Raw genomic sequence first — 25,477 nt, forward strand, 5'->3', positions numbered from 1 at the left:
CCTGAGCCCGTGGCGTGCACCTTGGAGGGCTAAAATTTCTTCTGTCCTGTCTGCCTCTGCTAGCGAAGATGGTGATGTCACGCGAACGTGCTGCCAAAGGCGCTCTGGCATCAGCACCTTTACAAAGGCATGGAGGGCAAGCTCTTCCTGGGCTGCGGGAGGGAACTAGGGGTAGCCATGACCAGCATAGTGGTAGAGATCTGCTGCAGACACCCTCAGGCTCTTTCCTACACAGTGCCGTCTGCTGCTCAGTTCTTCCCTCATTGCTTCCTCCAGTGGCTTCTGCTCAAAACAGCACTGCAACGCTACCAGAAGGGCCTTCTAGTCATGCTGTTCAGCCAGGGTTAGGTTGAGGTGGGCCCGCAGGGCACCCCCTCCAGTGCCAGGGCAAAGCGCATTGCCATCTCAGTGGGTCTCCACTCACTGCGCCATGCGGCAAATTTGATTTATGTCAGGTAAGGCTCCAGGCGGCTGGTATCATTGTATCTGGGGAGCTTCAGAGTGGATCTCGTGGCGTTAATTGCCAAGTCTCGTTGGTCTCTTGATCCAGCAGCGTCGTGCTGCCTGCCATGTTGCCTGTCCTCCCATGGCTGCAGCGTCTTACATTCCCCGGGGCAGACCAGGAGAGAGGCGGGTGATGTGCTCAGCTGTGCCCCCTGGATTGGGGAGCCTGGGTACACTCGCCCCATCGGGGTTCCCCGGGAAGGCACGATGCTCGCTTCCCAGGTCCTCCCTCTGGGTTGGCGTCCCGTTTTTGGGAGCCCGGCCTGAGGGTGCAGGGGAGGCATACTGCTCGTTCCCTCGACTTACTTCCCGGGTCTCAAGGCTCTCCATCCACCTTCGTAGCTCTTCAATATTACCATCAATCTCTAATCCCGCTCCTGACACCAACGTGACGAGCATTCGGGCCATGATGACAGAAGAGAAGAGCTCATTTATCTCAATAGCCGGTTTTATTGCGACAAGCACAATAACAGAGAAAGCACCATTGCTCGATGTGAACCAGCTCAGTCACACGCAGACGCGGAAGGTGATTATTACACACCCCGGTTACAGTCAGGGTGACCCACAAACACACAAGGGAACAACTGTATAACCCGAGCAAAAATGTAATAATAAGCGAATTTGAGCATCCCACCATAATCCCACAAATGCATTTGAAAACAAGAACAATAAATAGGCTGGATGCCAGGAATGCTGGGATGAGCTGTCAACTCTTTCCCACCTCCCCCCCCCCACCCCAGAGCACCACAATACTAAGGTGCATACGTGGTTGAAGAGTGTCAAACTAGTTAACTACAGGAAGTATAAAGAACAGCCTGAATTTCCCCCCACCCTCCACATTCAATGCCCAGGTATGGCAAGAACTATAGCAAGTTAAAGATGAAGGGTATATGAATACTAACTGTATCCTAAAGCCATGGGCGAGCTAAAGTGGATAAAACTGTAAGAGTGAACTGTAGGTAAATTAGAAAGAGCTGAAATATGTTAGCATATCTTCAACATAATGAATATGTTGAAGGGCGTTGCACATAAAATTCATAACCAAAAGCAAAATCAGCAACATAGTTTCTGTTAATAAAATCTCAAATCCCGAGTATCTGGCCAAGTAAATTCTTTATGCTCATTTTCCTGTAAGTGCTTGTAGAGTGGTAATGAGAAACTGGTTAGCTTGCCTCTCCATTTGCTCTTTTCCATGATTAGCTCTTTTATTTTTTCCATTTGTATCTTATACTCTGTGGCATGCTTCGGGATTTGCCTCATCGTTAGCAAGCTCCCCATCTATGCAAGAGTCCTTTAATGGATTGACTTTGTGCTTTGCCCCTGCTGATGGCTGAGCGGAAAAATGCACTGCCTGATGTAGTACCAAAGGTCGCAAATCAGTTAGGCCACATATTCTGTGTTTGGTCCCTATTGACTCTGTGTATCGGGTTGGGCTAGTAAGAGTGGCCAGAATTCTTGCTCTTTGACCTACAGCAAGTTACCCATGGGGGTATTGAATGAGGATTAGTATTTTCTGTTAAGTCATTTTAATCACCCCTCATAGCTGAATCATAACCTTACTCAGCTGACATATTGAGAATAACCCTTGGAGGGGGAAGTGGCAGACCTCTGTGGAGCAATGGCCCGTGTGTCAGTATATTCAGGAAGAAAGGGAAAACAGCAGTGAGATGTCAAAGTAAGCAGTTTTGAAATGAATTGCTTCTGAGCAATGTTAAAATTACAGTTACGCCCACTTATTGGTGAGTAATTTAGAATAAAAATATTTCTACTATTTAAAGCGAACTGGAGGACTGAGTGTGGGCTGAGGCCCATGAGAATTACAGAGAGAAAGAATTAAAATTTGTTATTTGTAGTTAATTTGGTTTCTGTGTTTCAGACTTAGAGATGCAAAACAAGATTTTGTTTCTTCAGAGTGTTGGTGAATCATCTACCATTCCCCTGGTAAAATATTACTGAGGCACAAACCATTTATAGATATTGTCCTTCCCAGTGCATTTTTTTGTGTAGAATTGTCTGGGAAACAGAATCAGACAGAGAAAAAATTGTTTTATTTTGTCTTTTTCTTCTCAAGCTGGACCCATGCTGGTTCTGCATATGGTGAGCTATTCATTATCAAATGTGAGCTGGAATAGTGAACAATGGCAGGATATTCAACCCCCAAGAACTTTCCATTGCACCTGACCCCTGTCCTTGCCTAGTATCTGAATACTTGCATCTTGCAAAGAAGTGTCTGGAAGAGAAAACGTGATGATGTTTTCCAATGGCTGATGCAGGGCAGCTAAGATTAAAACTTGTGCTTTATCCACCATTCCACCAGTTACATCAGGACAAACCAGGGATCAAGCTGCATCTGCCTAAAGCATGAGTTTTGTACCACATTATGCTTTAAATCACCAAATATGCTCCAGTGGGATTTCTGGCGACAGCTTGCAAGAAGCAGTAGAATTGTTGCTCAGCTCTTTATAAAATTGCCTGGTGCCTCAGATAAAATGGATAAAGAGTGATATTTGGCCCATCGTAGTTAACTCTCAAGAAAAACTCGATCCAGAAACCTATTCCAGATGGTGATTCAGTCACAAAAGTAGATTGAGAGTAGTGTAAAAGTGTAGCATCTGATATGTGAAAGACAAGGAAATCTGCAGGTGCTGGAAATTCAAGCAACAAACACAAAATGCTGGAGAAACTCAGCAGACCAGGCAGCATCTATGGAAAAGAGTAAATGTTTCAGGCTGAGATCCGTCTCAAGTTGATGGGTTACTCTATCCCATAGGAGCTGCTTGGCTACGGAGTTCCTCCAGCATTTTGTGTGTAGTTTTCCTATTCCTTTGCTCCTGGTGAATAGGAATGTTTGGTATTTTTGTATAATTTGTAATGAATGTAACTTCTCACATTTTTCATGTCTTCAAGTTGAAAAGTTGGGGCAACACGGTAGCATAGTGGTTAACACAACACTGAAGCATCCCAACAGTGACCTGGTTTCGTTTCCCGTTGCTGCCTGTAAGGAGTTTGTACGTTCTCCCTGTGGCCACGTGGGTTTCCTCCAGATGCTCCGTTTCTTCCCACAGCCCGAAGATGTACTGGTTGGTAGGTTGATTGGTCATTGTAAATTGTCCCGTGATTAGGCTGGGATTAAACTGGGTGGCTCAGCTCGAAGGTCTGGAAGGACCTACTCCGTACTGTATCTCAATAAATAAATAATAAAAAAAATCTATTCAACGTTGTAAAAAAAAGTCTTGAAATCAGACTTCACTTAACCTTTCACGAGGAAATCTGCAAATGCTGGAAATTCAAACAACAACAACACACAAAATGCTGGTGGAACACAGCAGGCCAGGCAGCATCTATAGGAGAAGCACTTAACCTTTCTCAGGTCTGAATCTGTAACTCACAGTTGCAGTTAGTTTGTAATGATCATGATCTGCTGGTCATGGAGAGTTATTATTGTACATTCCCTTTTACGTGTAATATTCAAATACGTATGTGAGAACAGCAAAGCCAGAACATCTGAAGCCAAACCCTGGAAATCTGATTTTATGGAGTCAATTTGATTTTGAAGAGATTGCAAACAGAACAGAATTGATAAAAACGAGTAGAGATCTCAAATGAATCTGAAATTGTCATTCAGCATATTTGTTCTGCATAGCTTTTACTAAATCATTCTTAGAATCTGGGCATCAGTAAGTAACAAGGCCTGCTTTTATTATACTTAATAGAATTTGAGAAGGTGGTGGTGAATTACCTTCTTGAACTGCTGTCTTTATGGTGAAGGTACCCGCTTATCCGTATCCCACTCTGAATTCCCTCACCCCTTTCCAGTGTGGGGTTGATAGTTATAGGACTTAGACCCGCAATGAAGAGAGATGACAGCTTCCCGAATAAGTCACTCAACTATTGTCACATTTGTAAAGAATAAGCAGCACACTGGAGTTTGGCAGTATAGGAAGCCTACTTGCTGAAATTGCACCTGATTAAGCACTCTGCACAGCTACACTGACAGGGTTGTATTTAAAACTGACTGGAACTTCCCCTTTGGCACTCTCTGTAATGTATGGATCTATTTCTTTTAGCGCAATGATTCCTCTTAGCGCTACTTATTGACTGATAACTTACCCCTGCACATTGATCTGTTGTTCTCTCTCTCTGACAAGCAAATACGCCAGTTAATCACACCTCTGCATGAATGCTTTTACTTAATTCATATGCAGTTGTACAGACACAACAAATTAGTGATGAGTATGAAACTGAATGTCAGTGAATATCACCAACTGCACCGACAGCATTCGGAGGAAGGGAGAGAGATAGCGATAGGAAAGAGTGAATCAGTACAGAGAAGGCTGTCATGGAGGCCAGCAAAGGGATTCATCAGCAATACACTGTGAGGCATGCATTATTGGCAAAGTTAAAGTGAAAATAACGTGACAATGGCCTTACTCCGGAATGTGAATGAAGTTAATAGTGCTAATGAGGACTGGGAACCATATATCGAGAGGTTTGAACTGTACTGTAACATGAACAATGTGGATGAAGGAATGAAAGCCTCCATGCTTCTTAGCTTTATGTGTGCTAAAACATACAGGCTCTTAACTCCTGAAAAGCCAGCAAGCAAGATGTTCAACAAAATTGTTGTAATTTTACAAAATCACTTGAGTCATAAACCACTAGTAATAGATGAGAGATCTAGATTTCACAAAAGGAACTAGTCAAAGGGTGAAAGCATTTCTGAACGCATTGCAGAACTGTGCAAACTTTCTAAATACTGTGACGTTGGAGTTGGACTTTCTGATGCATTAAAGGAGAGGCTTGTATGTGGCATGCATAGTCAAAGTACTCAGAAAGAGACTTAACCTTAGGATGGGCATTGATCATTGCAGTATTGTTGGAGACAGCAGAAAAGTATGTCAGAACTACAGAAAAAGTTTAGAATGTGAAATGTACAATATGTCCCTGAATGGTACAAAAAGCCATAAATGTTATTGATGTGGCAGATCTTCCTGTGATGCAAATGACTGTTCATTCAAATAAAAAGTTTGCAGGAAGTGTCATGGACAAGATCACATAGAGAATGTGCAAGTCAGACAAAAAGCACAACCAAAGAGAAAAACCACACACAGTAAAAAGTTTCAAATATTAAACTAAACAAGTACACAAAGTGATTGCATGTGAAACTGAATCAGACAACACAGAGTCTAACAAAGGTAAGCTGTCATGCTTGGAACTGCAGAACATTACTGAAGCAGGTCACAAAACCTGGTGTAAGACTAAAAATGGAGTTGGATACAGGGTCAGCTGTCTGTAATTTCTGAGGCTGACTACAATAGACTGTTATCTAAGCTATCATTAGAAAATACCTCAGTGATATCAAAGACCTACACAGATTAAAAAGCATCTCCCAAAGGCCAACTGTAAGTAAATGTGACATGTGGAGGCAAAACATAGCAGCTGGAGTTTTATGTGTTGAAAAGTGGAGGGCCAGCACTTTTCAGACATGAACGGTTGAGAAAAATCCAACTAAACTGGCACACAATCAAAGCTCTCAATGTGTCACCAACAGGAAACTGCAGCCCAAACAGTAGCTCTAACCAGAGGCTGTCACAGCTGCTTAATGCTAATGAGAGGGTGTTTGGGAAGGGTATTTGTAAACTCAAGTGCACGAAGGCCAGAATTGAACTGGATGAAGAAGCAACAGTAAGATTTCATAAAGTGCATCCAGTGCCTTACGCACTACGTCGTAATGTGGATGCTGAACTTCAGAGCTTGAAGGCATCTGGCATTCTCTCCAAGGCCGAGTGGAGTGATTGGATCATGCCCATTGTCCTGGTGATCAAGAAAGGAAAGGCCAGAGCTGTTTGCATATGCGGGGACTTCAAAGTGAGCATCAATCCAGGGCTGCGTACTGTGCCACATCCCCTGCCATGAATAGAAGACATGTTTATGTCTCTGACAGGCGGGGAGAGATTTTCAAAGATTGACTTGTCACAAGCCATATCTGCAAATGGAGATCGAGGAGTCAAACAAGAAGTTCCTCACAACCAACACTCACAAGGGACTGTTCCAGTGGAATCGTCTTGTCTTTGGCGTCACATCAGCTCCAGCAATTTGGCAAAGAGCAATAGGCCAAGTGCTCCAAGAGATCCCAGAAACACAGTGTTACCTTGATGGCATCGTTGTGACCGGCAAGAATGATGATGAGAACCTCCAGAACCTTGGTAAAGTGCTTACCAGGCTGAGTGAATGTGGTGTGCACACAAAGAGAGAGAAATGTGAGTTTTTCAAGAATGTAATCTGATATTGTGGACATGTCTTCGACAAGCATGGATTACATAAGTCACATGAGAAGACTGAAGTAGTGCTGCAAGCGCCCAAACTGGAAAATGTGTCACAACTCAGGTCATCCCTGGGCCTTGTACCACCACCAGTTTCTCCCAAACATTGCTACAGTGCTGCATTCATTGAATGCACTGTTACAGACAGGAGCAAAGTGGGAATGGTCAGAAAGATGTGAAAAAGCATTCAAGGAAACCTATAGACTAACCACTCAGGTGAACTTCTCACCCATTATGACCCATCCCTGCCCATCAGGCTGGTGTGTAATGTGTCCCCTTATGGTATTGGTGGTGTTTTATCACCCACTATGAAAGATGGATCTGAACGTCCGATTTCATTTGCTTCAAGATCACTGATGAGTGCAGAATTCAACTATGCACAGATCAACCGAGAGTCCCTTAGTCTAGTATGGGGAATAAAGAAGTTCCATCACTACCTCTGTGGACAAGTTTACTCTAATAACAGGCCAGCAGCCCCTTGTGTCTATTTTCAATCCCACAAAGGGAATGCCAATGATGTCTGCTACCCGGTTGCAATGTTGGGCACTTTTCCTACGAGCCCACCTTATGGCATAGAGTTCAATGGTGCCAAACAACACAGCAATACTGATGGCTTGTCACTTCTTCCACTGTTGACAACCGAAGAAATGTCTTCATTCTGTGGCCCAGCAGAGGGGTTCCACACAGCATTGGTGGACCAGTTGTGGTAACAATTTCTGAAAAACAAAGAGAAACAAGGAATGAAATGACCAAACATTGTCAAAGATCTATGACATCACCACGCAAGGATGGCCAACTGAAGGTAATCCTATGTTTCCAGATTTCTCAGTGAGACGAGACCAAATGTCTGTATGTCAAAGAATGCTGATGTGTGGCTCTCATGTTGTGGTCCCACCTAAGCTGCACACCAAAGTGTTAGAAGATCTGCATGAAGAACGCCTGTGTACAGTCAAGATGAAGATTCTCCCCAGAACTACAGATGGTGGCTGGGAATAGATAGTCAGATTAAAGACTTGACCAAAAGCTGTTTGGGATGCCACAAAGTTCAAAATGCATCTCACAGCCGCTGTTTCTGCCTGTGGGAGTGACCATCTTCACTATGACAAAGAGTGCATATTGAGTTTGCTGGGCCATTCATGGGCTCCATGTTTCTGATTGCTGTGGATGCTTATTCGAAGTGACCAGAGGGTATACCAATGAAGTCAACCACCTCAGAAAAGACTGTTTCCATTCTGAGGACGATCTTCTCCAAAACTGGCTTACCTGAACAAATTGTGAGTGACAATGGATCACAATACATGTCAGAAGAGTTCAGACTATTCATGAAGAAAAATGGCATTAAACATTTCAAGTCAGCTGCTCACCACCCAGCGATGAATGGGTTAGCTGTAAGGTTTATCCAGACATTCAAGAAGTCCATTAAAGCTACGGCCAAGGAGAACATTTCTCTACAGTGAACAACTTCCTTTTTGTGTATCAGAACTCTGTTTATGTGATGACAAATCGAACACCCGCAATGCTGTTCATGAGCAGGAATCTGAGATCTTGCACAGACCTCCTGAAACCAGATCTATGAAAGGAAGTGCAGAATAAGCAGTTCAGCCAGTTGCCAAGTAAATCAGCAAGGAACTTGACATAATTGACATTTTGTCCAAGGAAGTTGGACAGGAAGTCCTAGCACGTGATTACCAAGGAGACAAGTGGACACCCGGTAGGATAGTTACAAGAACTGGACCACTGATGTACATAGTGGATGTTGGAGATCATAGCATCATGTGGACTGAAGAACTGAAGAACACATCTGAGACAATTGCATCCAATAAGATGAATGTCTTACAGCCACTGGACTTACCTCTCTGTGATGATCATGTCACTAACAGCAACATGACACCTGCAACAGAGAACGTTTTCTTTGACCAGACATCAGACAAACCTGATACCACTCCACAGGTCCAAAGGCACTATCCTGAAAGAAAAAGAGCACCACCCCAAAGAGTGAATCATTAGTATAGTGAAATTAGTTGTGGACTGTTATTGTGAAAGCATATTTGTTCGAATATGGTTTGTTAAAGGGAAATTGAATGTTTTGTTACATATTTAGTTTTATGTTACATTAATCTAAAGGGGGGTGGAAGTGCAATGTATGGATCTATTTCTTTTAGCATAATGACTCCCCTTAGCATTACTTGGTGACTGAAAACTTACTCCTGCACATTGGTCTGTTATTCTGTCTCTGCGCTGTGAATATGCCAGTTAACCTCACCTCTGCCTGTGTGCTTTTATTTAATTGATGGGTAGTTGTACAGACACAACAATGACAATCAGATGTGATCAGTTTTAACATCTTTTACAATATTTAATGCTTCTCTACAATGCTTTATGCTTAAGTTTTAAGGAAATTCAATTCTATACCTTTTTCTTCACTTTCACCAAGTCATGGTGGCTGCGCTCCAGTTAAGGTATAACATTTTATCACTTCTTTACCCAGAATTCAGCTACCCAAAATTGTATGAGGGCTGTCTCACAATTAGAGCTTCCTATGATTTCTTTAGGAAAAAAATGTTGAACTTGCAACTCTCGGCAATCTTTTTAACAAAATCCAAAAATCTGATCCATTTGGGCCATGATAGTATTTATATTTCATTTTTGGTGGTTTGTTCCATTTTACTGTGTGACTTGGATATTAATGGGTCACAGAAATCTCAATTTCATTCTGCAAATCTCCCTGAGGAGGGGATAAATTAGTCAAAATATTTTCTTCAAAATTGCTGTTCATTTCCTTAGTTGGAACTCTAAGGAAGGAATTATTTAAGTCAATCTACCATATTTTATCAGCAAGGTTCACAAATACTGTAATCTTCTAGGAAGTTCTGAATGATGACTATTGCCTATAGTCCGACAAAGTGGCAGTTGGTTAAAAGTACAAGATCCATTGAATCTTCAGTTATATAATTAAAGAAAAACACCTCGGGTTTCAAACTTTAAGCATCTCCATCAATAATCAGATACAGTAAAACTCCAGTAATGAGGCTGCCTTGGGGCCTTGGTAGTGCCACATTAGCATAGTTTCCTGACTTGGTTGTTCCAATTATCTTAGCGTACTAAGTTCATTGATTTTATACATTCCGTGGGAGTAAGCTGCATTCTCCAGTGAACCTAGTGTGTTTAAAGGAGGGTTAAGCTGACCCCTGGTGAGTACAGGAAACAGACCTACTGAGGTCCAGCTGGGCTTACAATAATATACGACTGACCTCGTGAGCGTGCAGATCCCTGAATACAGATAATGAGAACTTTTTATACTTGAGCCAGATGCCAAACCATCGGATGTCCAAACAACTGGAAACTGGATTGTCAGATTTTTAAGACTCTCAAGCTTTCCAATCCAAGCAATATCTGTGCAGGGAATACACCTTTCTATTTCAGGCACCTGGAGCCTGCCTTATGTACTTCCAGGCTGAGGGTAACATGGGTTAGTGTAGTCTATCCTGCCCACTTGATTTTTGCATCAGCTCCAGAATCATCAGCACTGCACATTGGACCAATCTTGAATTTTCTTTCTCTTCCTCCTGTGGATAGACTCAATGAGATTGCCAATTTACTGACAAATACATATGGTAAAAAGGCTTAACTTTCAACATTCCATTTTAGTGTCTAACTTTATTTGATTTATTGTTTTAACTGATTCAATGTGGAGAAATTCACCGAGAGGCTTTTTCAAACCCAAAAGTGTGATAAAGCCATGTTAAAAGAAACAGAATAAAAAGAGGCGTGCGTGGATATAGCACCTTTCCCAATGTCAGTCCATCTCAATATGTTTTATTTCAAGTTTTACTCTCAAGTGTCGTGTCTGCTGGAATTTTAGAAGCTGAGAATCTTGAATTGCTACAGCACAGAGGAGACCATTTGGTCCACTAAGTCTGTATTGCTTGTCATTCCCCATTCTTTTCCTGAACCCTGATAAATGATTTTCCAATCTAGTTCACTTTTGGAAGTCCTGATTGACTCATGGGCAGAGAATTGCTGATTATAACCTCATTCTCAGGAAAGAACAAGCTTTTCTAATTGTTAGAGGGATTTTTTGGTTTAGCGCATCTAGCAAACAACTTCAGCCACTGAGATTGTAGATTTAATTTTAAATGTAGCTCTGAACAATAGGTTTCTAAAAGCCTTGAAACACAGACCAAACAATGCTGATTAAAATTCATTTAGATGTCTGTGGTGTGGGTGTGAATTGGGAGGTGAGAAGTTTGTGTGTAGTTTCAAAGAAAGTATTATGGATGCATTATAAATATAGAATTGTCCTTTGATGTTTAACACATAAAATATTGGATCGCATTGGACTGGTCAGACCTTTCCATGAAAAGCATCTCAATATGATGCCTGCTGTATCTTGTTTTGTTGAATAAAGAGGTTGTTTCATAACTACCCGTACTTTTCTCTGGTGACTTCATTCATGCAACACACAATCATCGTACTCCATTCAGATCTTTTGCTTATAGCTTTAAATCTGTGTCCTATTGTTAGTGTAGTTGCTGAATTATAGTGAGGTTCGGTGATTAGTGCAAGTCTTCATATCGTTGGACTCTGTTCCACCCTCCAGTATGTTTCCCTGATGGAATCTACAGTTGAGTAATGAAGGAATCGTTGGTCTCCCAATCTACCTCATTACGGCCCTTTCACTTTTCTCTGTAACTTTGCTCCACATTCTGTTTTCATTTTACTATCTTGATTAACTTATGCCTAGAATGATCTGTCTGGATGGCACATGAGCAAAAGCTTTTCACTGTATTTTGGTATACGTGACAATAATAAACCAACACATAAAAGGATGAAAACTTTAAAGGTCATTGTAAATTATGAATCTTTTAAAGAGAGCTGCCAAAACAGGACACATCTCTTAACAGGTTGTGGTTTTGATGTTTACATTAATTTTGGGTCCCCACATTCCGATATTTTACCCTAGATCAAAATACAGGTCGACCTTCACTAATCCAGCACCATTGGGACCTGCAGAGTGCCGGATTAGTGAAAATGCCGAATTACAGAAGGATCACATTAAGCAATAGCTAACCTCCTCATCATACCTTTAAAATTTCATGTAAATCAGAACAAGTTAGATAATAATGAAACAGAAATATTAAATGAGTAGCAAGTGAAATTTTAATAGTAATATTCTGTGCAGGCACAGGTAAAATAAAGGGTACAGGTAAATGTACAGGAATTAACTTATACAGAACGGTTGAGTACTTCTGCTTCTAAAGCGAGACATTTAATATACCTTTAGGCAAAGTTATATGTTTGCAAGTGTGGGGTTGTCAGGATTATCAACATCTTCATCTTGAAAAATGAGTGAAGCATCAGGAACTGGTGCTGAAACTGACACAACAGTTTCTTCAAAAACTGTTGATGTTGGTGGCAGCACATCTGGGTGAGCAGAAGCAGAAGTCGGAGAAAGGAGGTCTTCTATACGCCACATTTCACACGACTGGGTGCTGGACTCTTCCCTCTTCACTCGCAGTTACTGAGGGGATCCTTGTTAGTTTCTTTTCCTCCACTTAGTAATATGCTTAAATTCAGCGGGTTGCCACGTCTGATCTGAGGTTATAGGCAGAAGAGAACGGAGTGCTGGCTGGGCGATGCTGGAGGGTAGTGCGCGACTGCTGGCAGGCGGGCGAGAAGGCAGACTGACCTTGCGTGTGCCAGCTCCCCTGCTGCTGGAAGGTGAGATGGGCGGGTGCCGGCTGGCCGTGTCTCATGCAAGTGATATTAATAAATGCAGGAAAACAAGGAGGAATCACCTGTCTGTGCTTACAAGAGCACGCCAACATGTGAACAGATCTAGCACAACCAAAACAATGCACAGCAGATTGGTACGGTGGCCCAGGAAATTTGAAATCAGTGCCGGATTATCGAAGGAACCGGATTACAGGTAGTCAGATTAATGAAGGTCGAATGTAGCTCATTTTTAACTCCTGGAAGAAATTTGTGTCAATCAGTTTGAAGGAAAACATTACAAACAAGTCTGGACTAACGAGACACCTCAGCACATACTCACATCAGGGTTCTCGGAAAAACAAACTTGTATTCCAGGTCATATGACTGTGTAACCTCTGTACATGTTTTCAATTAAGATGTTGGTTCATGGGAGGAAGAGAGAAAGGTAGCGGGAATTGAGGAGGAGGTTGTGCAGTTGGATTTTGCAGACCTCAAAAATTAAAAAAAAATTGCTTCTTCTCAACTTAAACGTTTACAATACAACAATCATTGCTGTTGGGAAACTTAAATTGGATTCTGTTTCACTTGGCTGCTGATCTAAGTCATTCTGAAAAAGGTTGCAACATTACTGTGTAGGGAGAAAGGAAGTCGAAAGGAAAAAATCAGCTCCTGGGTGGACCCTCATACCATTAGACCGTCACTAGTAGGCATGTCCTGATCAGACAGATTGCAAATTATGCAATACTTATGGGAAGGAAAGTTTGGCTGTTTTGTGATGTTGAAGAAGTAATCGTGATGAAGAGAATCCCTAATCTTTCCTTCCCTGATAATCTGTTGGACACAAGCCAGGGCTACATATAGTCTGGGAGAAAAAGAGCTGAAGACTATTAATACTGGAGCTGGGTGGTTCAGTGGATCAGACATTGGATTTTAATCTCTGTGGCCTGATAGGATCAAAATGTCTAGTCGTTGTGAGGGACTTAAATGCAATGCATCAGAAGGATTGTACAGCACAAAATGTGTAATGTTGTATTATGTAATACCAGATTTTTCAATCTCCCTTAGAAAACCACAATATTTGAAATGGCACTTTGAAATAGAGTGTAGGAGGTGCCATTTTGAAGATACTGTCAATAGATGGAGAAAAATAATGAGAACTTCATTATTTTACTAAACCTACCAATTTAAAAGTGTACTTCCTTGCTATAAGCACTCTGACTTCACTGAGCTCATAGCAGCTAGCAACCTCTTATGCGGAGCATCACTGAAATTGCCTCAGCTCAATATGAAACTTGTCTGATCGAATATTTCTAGGGGATGTTATTATGTTATTTCGATGAGTTAGCAAAGAACAGTATAACACCCTGTCCACAATTAGTCTGCAAGGTCATCATGGAAATGAGCACAGTGACAGTGGACAGATTCCAGTGGCACTCGCTCCTGAACCTGCCTTTGGTATTGCGCAGAATGATGGTGCAGCAGTACATGCTGCTGTCTCACAGTTCGGGCCGTCTGGTTTCAGTAGTGCCTCACATGCTGTCCTTGTGTCTTTCATACCTTCCTAGCAAAAGAGGAGCTTGTGGGCACAGACAAGAGAATAAGTTGCAGGGCTACAGGGAAATGGGAAGGGTAGTGGACTGATAAGTTTGGTCTTCTGGGAGCCAGCATAGATGCATTAGACTGAATGGCCATCTCTGTCATAATAAGAGAATACTAAATAGAGCCTGAAATATCGATTACTCCTGTGCTAGCATTGCAGATTACTTTAGGAGAAAAGAATGGAAATGAAGTCCATCATTCCTACAGGTTGTTTTGCAAGTTAGAGTGAAAATATTCCTAGGCACTAGATATAAAAATGCTCTTTATTTTGCTCTGTAAAATTTGAAAGAGCAAGCAGAGAAAAGCAAAGCCCATCGTTTGAGTGGAAAGCTCATTCGAGATGACTGTCAATGGGCAACATGCACGGAATTTCTATTCATCACAAATTCAGTTTGATGGAGTTCTGCATTTGGATTAGATACACGTGTATTCAGCACCTAGAGTGCACAAGTTTCTCCTCCATCTGAGTTAATTCTTGTTAGACATCCTCCTAATTTAGGACATTATGCTCCATTACAGGGGCTACATAAATGCAGGATACTCTTCATGAATTTAGACCCTAATAAACAGATTTTTGTAAAGGAATGGACTGAAATTAGCTGACTAATTGAGGCCTTTCCTTTAGAATATTATATTACCTGGGATTTCCTTTCTGCAAAATCCCAATACTCATGTGCTGTCCTTTAACCTTGAATAAATATAGCAAATGTATAACCTGCAGCTGAACAAATCTCAACGGAGAGTATCAGCAGCTCTGTAAAAAGTATCACTTCAGTGCAGTTAGGATTTGACAAGTACTGGCCTTAGAATTATTAAAAAAAATGAAATTCTGTCTCAGGAGGGTGTAATACGATTCTGACTAAATGTGCTATATATGACTTAGGAGAGCCACACTATAAATAATATTGTATTCCTGCATGCTGGTAAGCATGAAATCTACAATTTAAAAAAAAGTTTCTTTGTGGCTTTGTGATGCACTGAGTAGCTTGACAGAGGAAGAGCAGCTCTTCCCTTTCCCTGAAGCCACCACACGATATTCCAAAAGCATAGACAAGTGAGAACTGCAGACACCGGAAACAGGGAATGCTAGGGTTACTCAGCACCGCAGGTGGCATCTGTAGAATGACCAACAGCCAATGTTCTGTGTCAATGACCTTCATCAGAACTAAGACATATATATATATAATTTGCCACAGGTTTGTGTACCTTTAGCATAGGATGGTAAAACCACAGAGAAACTATTTCCACAGACTTTCCACAGGAATTAGAGTGGGAGAGAAATTCCCATAAAATAACTTGTAACAATGAGATGAGTAAGAGATACACATATGAGTAATGTCTGATATAATAAAGAATTAAAGTTCAAAGTAAATTTATTATCAAAGTCCATATATATCACCATATACAAACCTGAGATTCATTTTCTTGCGGGCATACTCAATAAACCGAATAACCGTAACAGAATCAGTGAAAGACTGCACCAAAAGGGCGGGCAACCTGTGTGCAAATGACAACCCGTGCAAATACAAAAAGAAGGATAAAGAAATAATAATAATAAATAAGCAATAAATACCTAGAGCATGAGATGAGGGTCCTAAAAGTGAGTCAAAGGTGTTGGGAACAGTTCAGTGTTGGGGCAAATGAAGTGATCCCCTCTAGTTCAAGAATTTGATAGTTGAGGGACAACAGCTGCTCCTGAATCTGGTGGTGAGAGTCCTGAGGCTCCTGTACCTTCTTACTGATGGCAACAAAGAGAAGAGAGCATGAATTAGATGGTGGGGATCCCTGAAGATGGATGCTGCTTTCCTGTGACAGTGCTCCATGTAGATGTGCTCAATGCTAGGGAAGGCTTTACCCCTGATAGACAGGGCTGTATCCAGTAGTTTTTGAAGGATTTTCCATTCAAGGACATTGGTGTTTCCATATCAGGCTATATACTTTCCACCACACACACTGTATATAGACATCTGTCAAAGTTTTAGATGTCATGCTAAATCTTCACAAACTTCTATATGCATATATGTTGGGCCCAGGACTGTTCCTCTGACATGATAGCACCGAGGAATTTAAAGTTGCTGACCCTTTCCACCTCTGATCCTTCAATGAGGACCGGCTCATGGACCTCTGGTTTCATCCTCTTGAAGTCAATAATCAGCTCCTTGGTTTTGCTGATACTGAGTAAGAGGTTGTCATTATGGCACACTCAGCCAGAGTTCCAATCTCCCTCCTATATGCCGATTCCTCACCGCCTACAACAGTGGTGCTATCAGCAAACTTGAATATGGCACTGAAACTGAGCTTAGCCCTACAGTCATAAGTGTAAAGTAAGTAGAGCAGGGGGCTAAGCACACGACCTTGTGGTGCACCTCTGCTGACGGAGATTGTGGTGGAGATGTTGTTGACCAATCCTAACTGAATGGTGTCCGTAAGTGAGGAAATCGAGGATCCAGTTGCACAAGGAGGTATTGAGGCCAAGGTCTTGAAGCTTTTTGGTTAATTTTGAGAGAATGATGGCTTTATTGTAGATTTCATCATCACAAAACACTTAAGCAGTCCAGTGTCTGTTGGTTGACCATACTTAGACAAAGGCTGAACTGATGATGGACATTTGCTAGTGATGAAGTCAGTTAGTTTCGTCAGTGAAACAACAAATACATTATAGCCAGACAGTGGGCATACAGACATTACAAGAAGGAAAGCTATCTTTGTTGATGTTCCTGACAAACAACTATTTCCTTTGACTTTGTTATCTGATGTCCCTGCATAATAAAAAAAATCTGTTTGTAGAGAATTCAGTATGCTATATCCTGATGTGACTTATAGTAGACATCAAAGGGTTTACAGCATGCAACATCTGTGTTCTCCCTCTCCCAGGGCAGGCTTCTTGTTTAATTTACATTCTGTTTATGGCAACAGAACGGGGAGTTGGGATGTGTCTGCTACGTTCACATGTCAGGGATTCAGACAGACATCATAAACTGATAACCAAAGAACCCCTATCTTGAGATCAGTTGAATTACTGAGAACAGCATTGCAGAGAAAGGATCATGTCAGTCTTTCACTTGTTGACGTTTCTTTTAGAAATAGGTAATATTATGTAAAATAATAAATGAGACAGCAAAAATATCTTCCTACCTCCTCCCATAGATGCTGTCTGGCCTGCTGAGTTCTGCCAGCATTTTGTGTTTTTAAAAATATCTTCCCCCTTAGTCACTGGAAATAAAAGAAAATAGATGAAAAGCCTGACCTGCTGAGTTCCTCTAGCATTTTCTAGGTGAAAACATTGCTTTGTTTATTCACCTCTGAGGCAGTTACAATCCAGGGTGAAGTTTTAACAGTATGACTGGTCTTTCTGCCTGGTAACCTCTTTAGCACTTTATATTGTGTGTTTGCTCTGTCCTTCATTTAAACTGATCAGAGATAGGCACAGAAGGGCCAAATACCTTTTTTTCAGAGGTCTGTTTAGGCATCTTGCCATTTGCTAAGAATGGAAAATTCATTATTCAGTGAGTATCTCCACCCTGCAGCCGTGAGCAGTGGCGTGTAAATCTTGTGAGGGTATAAAATTTAGAACATAGACCAGTGAACATAGAACATTATGGCACAGTATATGCCCTTTGACCCATGATGCTGACCTTTTTCTACTTTAAGATCAAACTAACATAGCCCTCCATTTTTCTTTCACCCATGTACCCAAGAGCCTCTTAAATCTCCCTAATGTATCTGTCTCCACCACCAGCTCTGGAAGTGTGTTCCGCACACTTGCCATTCTCTCAGTAAGAAACCTACCTCTGACAACCCCCACGAACTTCCCTCCAATCATCTTAAAATGGTGTCTTCTCGTAATACCCATTTCTACCCTGGGAAAAAGTCACCAGCTGTCCACTCTATCTATGCCTCATCATCATATACACCTCTACCAAGTCATCTCTCAGCCTCCTTCACTCCAAAGAGAAAAGCTGTAGCTCACTCAACCGATCCTCATAAGGCATATTCTCTAATCCAGGGAGCATTCTGGTAAACGTCCTCTGCACCATCTCCACATCCTTTCTATAATGAGGCAACCAGAACAGAACACAACACTCCAAGTGTGGTCTTATCAGAGTTTTATAAAGTTACTTCATGTCTCTTGAACTCAATCGCCTGAGTAATGAAAACCAACTTACCATTTGCTTTCACAGTCACCCCATCAACTTACAGTACGCAACTTTGAAGGATCTATGTATGTGTAACCGAGGTCGCTCTGTTCCCCCAAACTGACAAGTATCTTGTCATTAACTTTCAAGTTCGACCTTCCAAAGTGTATCACTTCACACTTTGTTGGATTGTACGCCGTCTGTCACTTCTCAGCCCAGTTCTGCATCCTATCAATATCCCATTGTAATCTACAACAGGCAGGATTTCCCGAGGGCCACCCAGTTTAATTTTACTTCTCATTCTCATTCCCATGTCCGTCTACGGCCTCCTGTACTGCTTCTCTTAGGTTGGATAAGCAACACCACATATTCCGTCTAGGTAGCCTCCAATCTGACTGTACAAACATTGTATTCTCTAACTTCCAATGATTTCTCTCTCTCTCTCTTCTCCCTTTTTTCCATTTCCCATTCTGGGTCCCTTCTTACCCCTTCACTTCTCTTCATTTGCTTATCACCTCCCTCTGTGCCCTTCCTCCTTCCGTTTCTCCCACGGTCCACTGTCCTCTCTTATCAGATTCCTCCTTCCTTTTTCAAAATGGGGAGAAGATTCAGAAATCAGAGGTGCAGAGGGACTTGGGACTCCTCCTCCTCCTGGATTCCCAAAAACTTCACTTGCAGGTTAAAAGTTGGTGGCAAGGAAGGGAAATGCAATGTTAGCATTCACTTTGAGAGGACTAGAATATAAAAGCAAGGATGTAATGCTGAGGCTTTATAAGGCTTTGGTCAAACCACACTTGGATTATTGTGAGCCATTTTGGAGCCCTTATCTAAGAAAGGATGTGCTGTCATTGGAGAGGGTCCAGAGGAATTTCAGGAGAATAATTCTGGAAATGAAAGGGTTAATATATGAGGAGCGCTTGACGGCTCTGGGCCTGTACTCACTGAAGTCTAGAAGAATAAGGGGGAATCTCATTGTAACCTATTGAATGTTGAAAGGCCCAGTTAGAGTGAATGTGGAGAGGTTGTAACCGATAGTGGGAGAGTCTAGGAACTGAAGGCACAACTTCAGAATAGAAAGATGTCCGCTTAGGGTGGAGATGAGAGGGAATTTCTTTAGCCAGAGGGTGGTGAATCTGTGTAATTCAGATAGCTGTGGAAGCCAAGTCATTGGGTTTATTTAGAGAAAAGAGCAATAGTTTCTTAATTAGTAAGGGTGACAAAGGTACAGGGAGAAGGCAGGAGAATGGGGTTTGAGAGGGAAAATAAATCAATCATGTTGGAATGGCAGAGAAAACTTGATGGGCCAAATGGCCTAACTCTGCTGTGTGTCTCATGGTCTTGAAGACTTTACCTTTTCCACCTATTCCCTCACAGGTTCTCACTTCATTCCCTCCTCCTCTTCACCTGTCAGTTTGTACTCCTTCCCCTCCCCCAACCTTTTTATCCTCGCTTCTCCCTCTTCCTTTGCAGTCTTGATAAAGGGCCTCAGCCAAAAATGTTGCTTATTTATTCCTCTCCATAAATGCTGCCTGATCTGCTGAGTTCATCCAGCATTTTGTATGTTGCTCTTGATTTCCAGCATCTATGAACCTCTTTTGTTTAGGAACAGGTGGATGACTAGAGCGAAGGGAGAACCGATCAGGAATAAAAGAGGAATCTTGTGCCTGGATTCAGAGGAAGTAGGGGAGGTCCTTGATGAATACTATCCCTCGGTATTCACTAGTGAGAGGGACCTTGACAAATGTGAGAACAACATGAAACAGGCTGATATGCTAGAACAGGTTGATGTTAAGAACGAGGTTGTTCTGGAAGTTTTGAAAATCATTAGGATAGATAAGACCCCAGGGACAGATGATCTTTGCATCCTTACTGACCACATGTGTAAGATGACTAGATGGTGGAAAATGTTATTCCTTTGTTCAAGAAAGGAAATAGAGATAACTCTGGGAATTATAGACCAGTGAGCCTTACTTCAGTGGTGGGCACATTATTGGAGAAGATTGCTTAGAGATAAGATTGATGAACATTTTGTGAAGCATAGACCGACTAGGGGTAGTCAGCATGGCTTTGTGAGGGGCAAGTCATGCCTCATGAGCCTGATTGAAATCAATAAGGATGTGGCAAAACACATTGATTAAGGTAAAGCAATGGATGTGGTGGATGTGATTTTTAGTAAGGCAATTGATAAAGATCCTCCATGATTGGCTAATTCAGAAAGTCAGGAGGCAGGGGATCCTGGGAAATAGCTGTGTGGATTTAGAATGGGCATGTTCATGGAAGGCAAAAAGTGGTTATAAATAGAGCATATTCTGCCCAGAGGTTGGGCACCAGTGGTGATCTGAAGGGATTTCTTTTGGGACCCCTGCTTTTTGTGATTTTTATAATAACTTGGATAAGGAAGTAGAAGGGTGGGTTAGTAAGTTTGCAGATGACACAAAGATTGGTAGAGTTATGGATACTGTAGAAGGATGTAGCAGGTTACAATAGGATACCATCTATAAATTTGCTGATGATATAACCATTGTTGGTAGAGTCTCAGGTGAAGATGAGAGGATGTACAGGAGTGAGGCACACCAGCTGGTTGACTGGTGTCACAGCAACAACCTTACACTCAATGTCAGTAAAACAAAAGAGTTGACCATGGATTGGAGGAACATGAAACAATCCTCATAGAGGGATCAGAAGCGGAGAGAGTAAGCAATTTCAAGTTCCTGGTTGTCAAGATCTCTAAGGATCTAACCTGGTCGCAACATATTGATGCAGCTATAAAGAAGGCAAGACAGCAGCTATATTTCATTAGATGTTTTAATTGATTTGGTTTGTCAAGTAAAACACTTGAAAACTTCTATAGATGTACCGTGGAGAGCGTTCTGACAAGTTGCACCACTGTCTTGTATGGGGGGGGGGGGGGAGGTGCTACTGTACAGAACTGAATGAATCTACAGAAAATCATAAAATTAGTCAATTCCATCTTAGGTACTAGCCTCCATAGTACCCAAGATATTTTCAAGGATTGGCACCTCAGAAAGGCAACAAATATTACTAAGGACCCCCATCACAGAGGGCATGCCCTCTTCTCATTATTACCATCAGGAAGGAGGTACAGAAGCCTGAAGGCACACACTCAGCGATTCAGGAACAGCTTCTTTCCCTCTGCCATCCAATTCTTAAATTGGCATTGAACCCATGAACACTACCCCACTTTTAAAAAAAAATATATTATTTCTGTTTTGCACTATTTTAATCTATTCAATATACATATATATATATATATATATATACTTACTGTAATTTATTTATCTATTTATTTGTATATACTCATGTATTGCATTGTACTGCTGCTGCTAAGTTAACAAATTTCATGACCCATGTCAATGATAATGAACCCAATTTTGATTCTGAATCTGATTCTGATGTTGACAGGGTGCAGAGCTGGGCTGAGAAGTGGCAAATGCAGTTCAACTGGAAAAGTGTGAAGTGAAAAGTAATTCACTTTGGATGGTCTAATTTGAAGGCAAAATGCAGGGTTAATAGCAGGTTTCTTGGCAGTGTAGAGGATCTTGAGGTCCATGTCTATGGATTCCCCCAAAGTTGCTGAGAAATTGATAGGGTTGTTAAAAAGGTGTATGGTGTGTTGGCCTTCATTACTCAGGAGACTGAGCTCAAGAGCTGTGAGATAATGTTACGGCTCTGTAAAACTCTGGTTAGTCAGCACTTGGAGTATTGTGTTCATTTCTGGTTGCCTCATTATAGGAAGGATAAGGAAGCTTTAGAGAGAGTGCAGATGAGATTTACCAGGATACGGCTTGGATTAAAGAGCATGTCTTGTTGAGGGTAAGTTGAGTGAGCTAGTGTTTTACTCTTTGGAGAGGAGAAGGATAAGACGCGACTTAATAGAAGTATACAAGATAATAAGATGCAAAGATTCAGTGGATAATCTGAAGGAAATGGCTAGTACCAGGGGTCATAATTTTAAGGTGATTGTTAGAGGTAAGTTTTTTACAGAGTTGTGGGTGTGTGGAATGCCCTGCCAGGGGTGGTGGTAGAAGCAGGTACATTAAGGACAGTTAAGAAACTCTTAGATAGGCGCATGGATGAAAGAAAAATGGAGGGATATGCAGAAGGGAAGGGTTAGATTGATCTTAGAGTAGGTTAAAAGTTTCAGCACAACAACATGGGCCTAAGGTCCTGTCCTGTGCTGTGTTCTATGAAATAATGGAATATTAATAACACAGATGTCATTGGAAGGGAAATGTCAAGTTAATAAACAATAGTTTTTAAAAATCAGAATATATTTATAAATAGTGCAGCCTATGGAATCACTGACTATCCTGAGGGGGTCATATTATATCCTGTTCCAATGAATCACTGATCGTCCTAAGAGGGATTACAGTATGTACTGTCGGAGAAATCACGGAGTCACGTTGTAATCCTGACCCATGGAACCCACACTGTACAGCAACCTGCACAGATGGTGATACATTTCTGAAATGTTTATAAATATGAATCATCAGCAGACAATTTTAGATGCAAAATGCAGATGTAATGACATCATTGATTGCTCTGCATGTTTCCTCCATACTGTCATAAATTGCATATGAAACCTCCAATTTATAATAGAAACATTTGGAGCATGTGGTGCTTTATATTGCACCTGTGCCTATTTAACAGGATACTTTGCTAACATTGGGATATCTGACTAGGCAGTTTCAGAACTGAATGTAGGCTGCTCAGACCCTTCCATAGTCCACAGTATACACAGAATGCTGGAGGAACTCAGCAGGTCAGGCAACATCCTGATGCAGGGTCTCGGCCCGAAAGGTCGACAGTTTATTCATTTCCATACACGCTGCCTGACCTGCTGAGTTCCTCTAGCATTTTGTGTATTTTGCCTTCGATTTCCAGCGTCTGCAGATTTTCTCCTGTTTGTGACAATCCACAGTACGCTTAAATTAACAGGCGGAGTTTTCTTTTCTGCATTTGGCTTTGAAGATACTTGTTTAGTGGGAGTCTGGCAGTACTCCATTCAAAGCCCAGCCGAGTGTAGCCTCGCAGGAAGGGTTAATCCCAGAGAGACTGCAGAAACACCACATCTCGGTTGAAGAAAGTATCCAGAGACTCAGGCATTCTAAGGCTGCCATCACATAAATACATGATGTTCTACAGTAGATTTTTAGCCATATTCTGACACTAGGCTGTATTACCATCATAAAGTTAGAAGTGGAGATTCACACTAATGGTCACATATTATTCAGTTGCATTTTCAACTCACCAGCAAATGAAGAGGCAAATCCTAAATCACAACTACACATAGGCAACGAAGTATTAAATAACATAAAAATGCCAGACTAATTTATAATGTAACATCTACAACAGACCTAATCTTTATAACTAATGACATTATCATTTTGAGTCACCCACCATCAACATGTTGGAATGAGCATAATCCGAAACCCAACTGGACCAGTTGCATAAATGTTAGAGTAGTAAGAGCAGGGACAGGGTTTGGGAATCCTGAGGTGAGTAACTTATCTCCTGACACCACAAAGCCTTTTTGCCATTTACAAGGGACATCCGGGTTGTAATGGAATACTGAGACACAAGACTGCAGATACTGGAATCTAGAGCAATGAACAAAAGGCTGGAGGAGCTCAGCAGTTCAAGCACTATCTAGAGTGCTTGATAGTGCTTGACACTATGGTATATATAATTATCTGGATAGACAGGGTCTGATTAGGAACAGTCAACATGGATTTGTGCGTGGAAGGTCATGTTTGACAATTTGAAGAGGTTATGAGGAAAGTTGATGAGGATAAAGCAGTGGATGTTGTCTATATGGACTTCAGTAAGACCTTTGACAAGGTTCTGCACGGAAGGTTAGTTAGGAAAGTTCAATTGTTAGGTATTAATATTGAAGTAGTAAAATGGATTCAACAGTGGCTGGATGGGAGATGCCAGAGAGTAGTGGTGGATAACTGTTTGTCAAGTTGGAGGCCGGTGACTAGTGGTGTGCCTCAGGGATCTGTACTGGGTCCAATGTTGTTTGTCATATACATTAATGATCTGGATGATGGGGTGGTAAATTGGATTAGTAAGTATGCAGATGATACTAAGGTAGGTGGCGTTGTGGATAATGAAGTAGGTTTTCAAAGCTTGCAGAGAGATTTAGACCAGTTAGAAGAGTGGGCTGAACGATGGCAGATGGAGTTTAATGCTGATAAGTGTGAGGTGCTACATTTTGGTAGGAATAATCCAAATAGGACATACATGGTAAATGGTAGGGCATTGAAGAATGCAGTAGAACAGAGTGATCTAGGAATAATGGTGCATAGTTCCCTGAAGGTGGAATCTCATATGGATAGGGTGGTGAAGAAAGCTTTTGGTATGTTGGCCTTTATAAATCAGAGCATTGAGTATAGGAGTTGGGATGTAATGTTAAAATTACATTTGGCCTAATTTGGAGTATTGTGTACAGTTCTGGTCACTGAATTATAGGAAAGATGTCAACAAAATAGAGAGAGTACAAGAGAAGATTTACTAGAATGTTACCTGGTTTTCAGCACCTAAGTTACAGGGAAAGATTGAACAAGTTAGGTCTTTATTCTTTGGAGCGTAGAAGGTTGAGGGGGGACTTGATAGAGGTATTTAAAATTATGAGGGGGATAGATAGAGTTGACGTGGATAGGCTTTTTCCATTGAGAGTAGGGGAGATTCAAACAAGAGGACATGAGTTGAGAGTTAGGGGGCAAAAGTTTAAGGGTAACATGAGGCGGAATTTCATTACTCAGAGAGTGGTGACTGTGTGGAATGAGCTTCCAGTAGAAGTGCAAAATTGGATAGGTATATGGACAGGAAAGGAATGGAGGGTTATTGGCTGAGTGCAGGTCAGTGGGACTAGGTGAGAGTAAGCGTTAGGCACGGACTAGAAGGGCCGAGATGGCCTGTTTCCGTGCTGTAATTGTTATATGGTTATAGAGGCAAAGAGATAGTCAATGTTTTGGGTCAAAACTGAGAGAATACTGTGCTGGAATTCTCTTCCCTTGCCTCAATGCATGAAGCGTCAGTAACACTCAAGCTCAACAACATGAAGGACAAACCAATCTACTGACCTCCCATTCATTATATTGTTTCCCCATCACTGTTACAGAGTGGCTGCTGTATGTGCCAGTAACAAAAGACACATTAGTTACTTGCCCAAGC

At 41.6% G+C, this 25,477-nt stretch overlaps 1 protein-coding gene across 2 annotated transcripts in view; it reads left to right on the forward strand.

Moving 5' to 3' along the window:
- The window catches only part of LOC140734814 (synapsin-3-like), a 315,531-nt gene that overhangs the window by 235,483 nt on the left and 54,571 nt on the right, over positions 1-25,477 (forward strand). The window lies entirely within an intron of this gene.

The sequence above is a fragment of the Hemitrygon akajei genome, chromosome 10 (assembly GCF_048418815.1).
Source record: "Hemitrygon akajei chromosome 10, sHemAka1.3, whole genome shotgun sequence".
NCBI lineage: Eukaryota > Metazoa > Chordata > Chondrichthyes > Myliobatiformes > Dasyatidae > Hemitrygon > Hemitrygon akajei.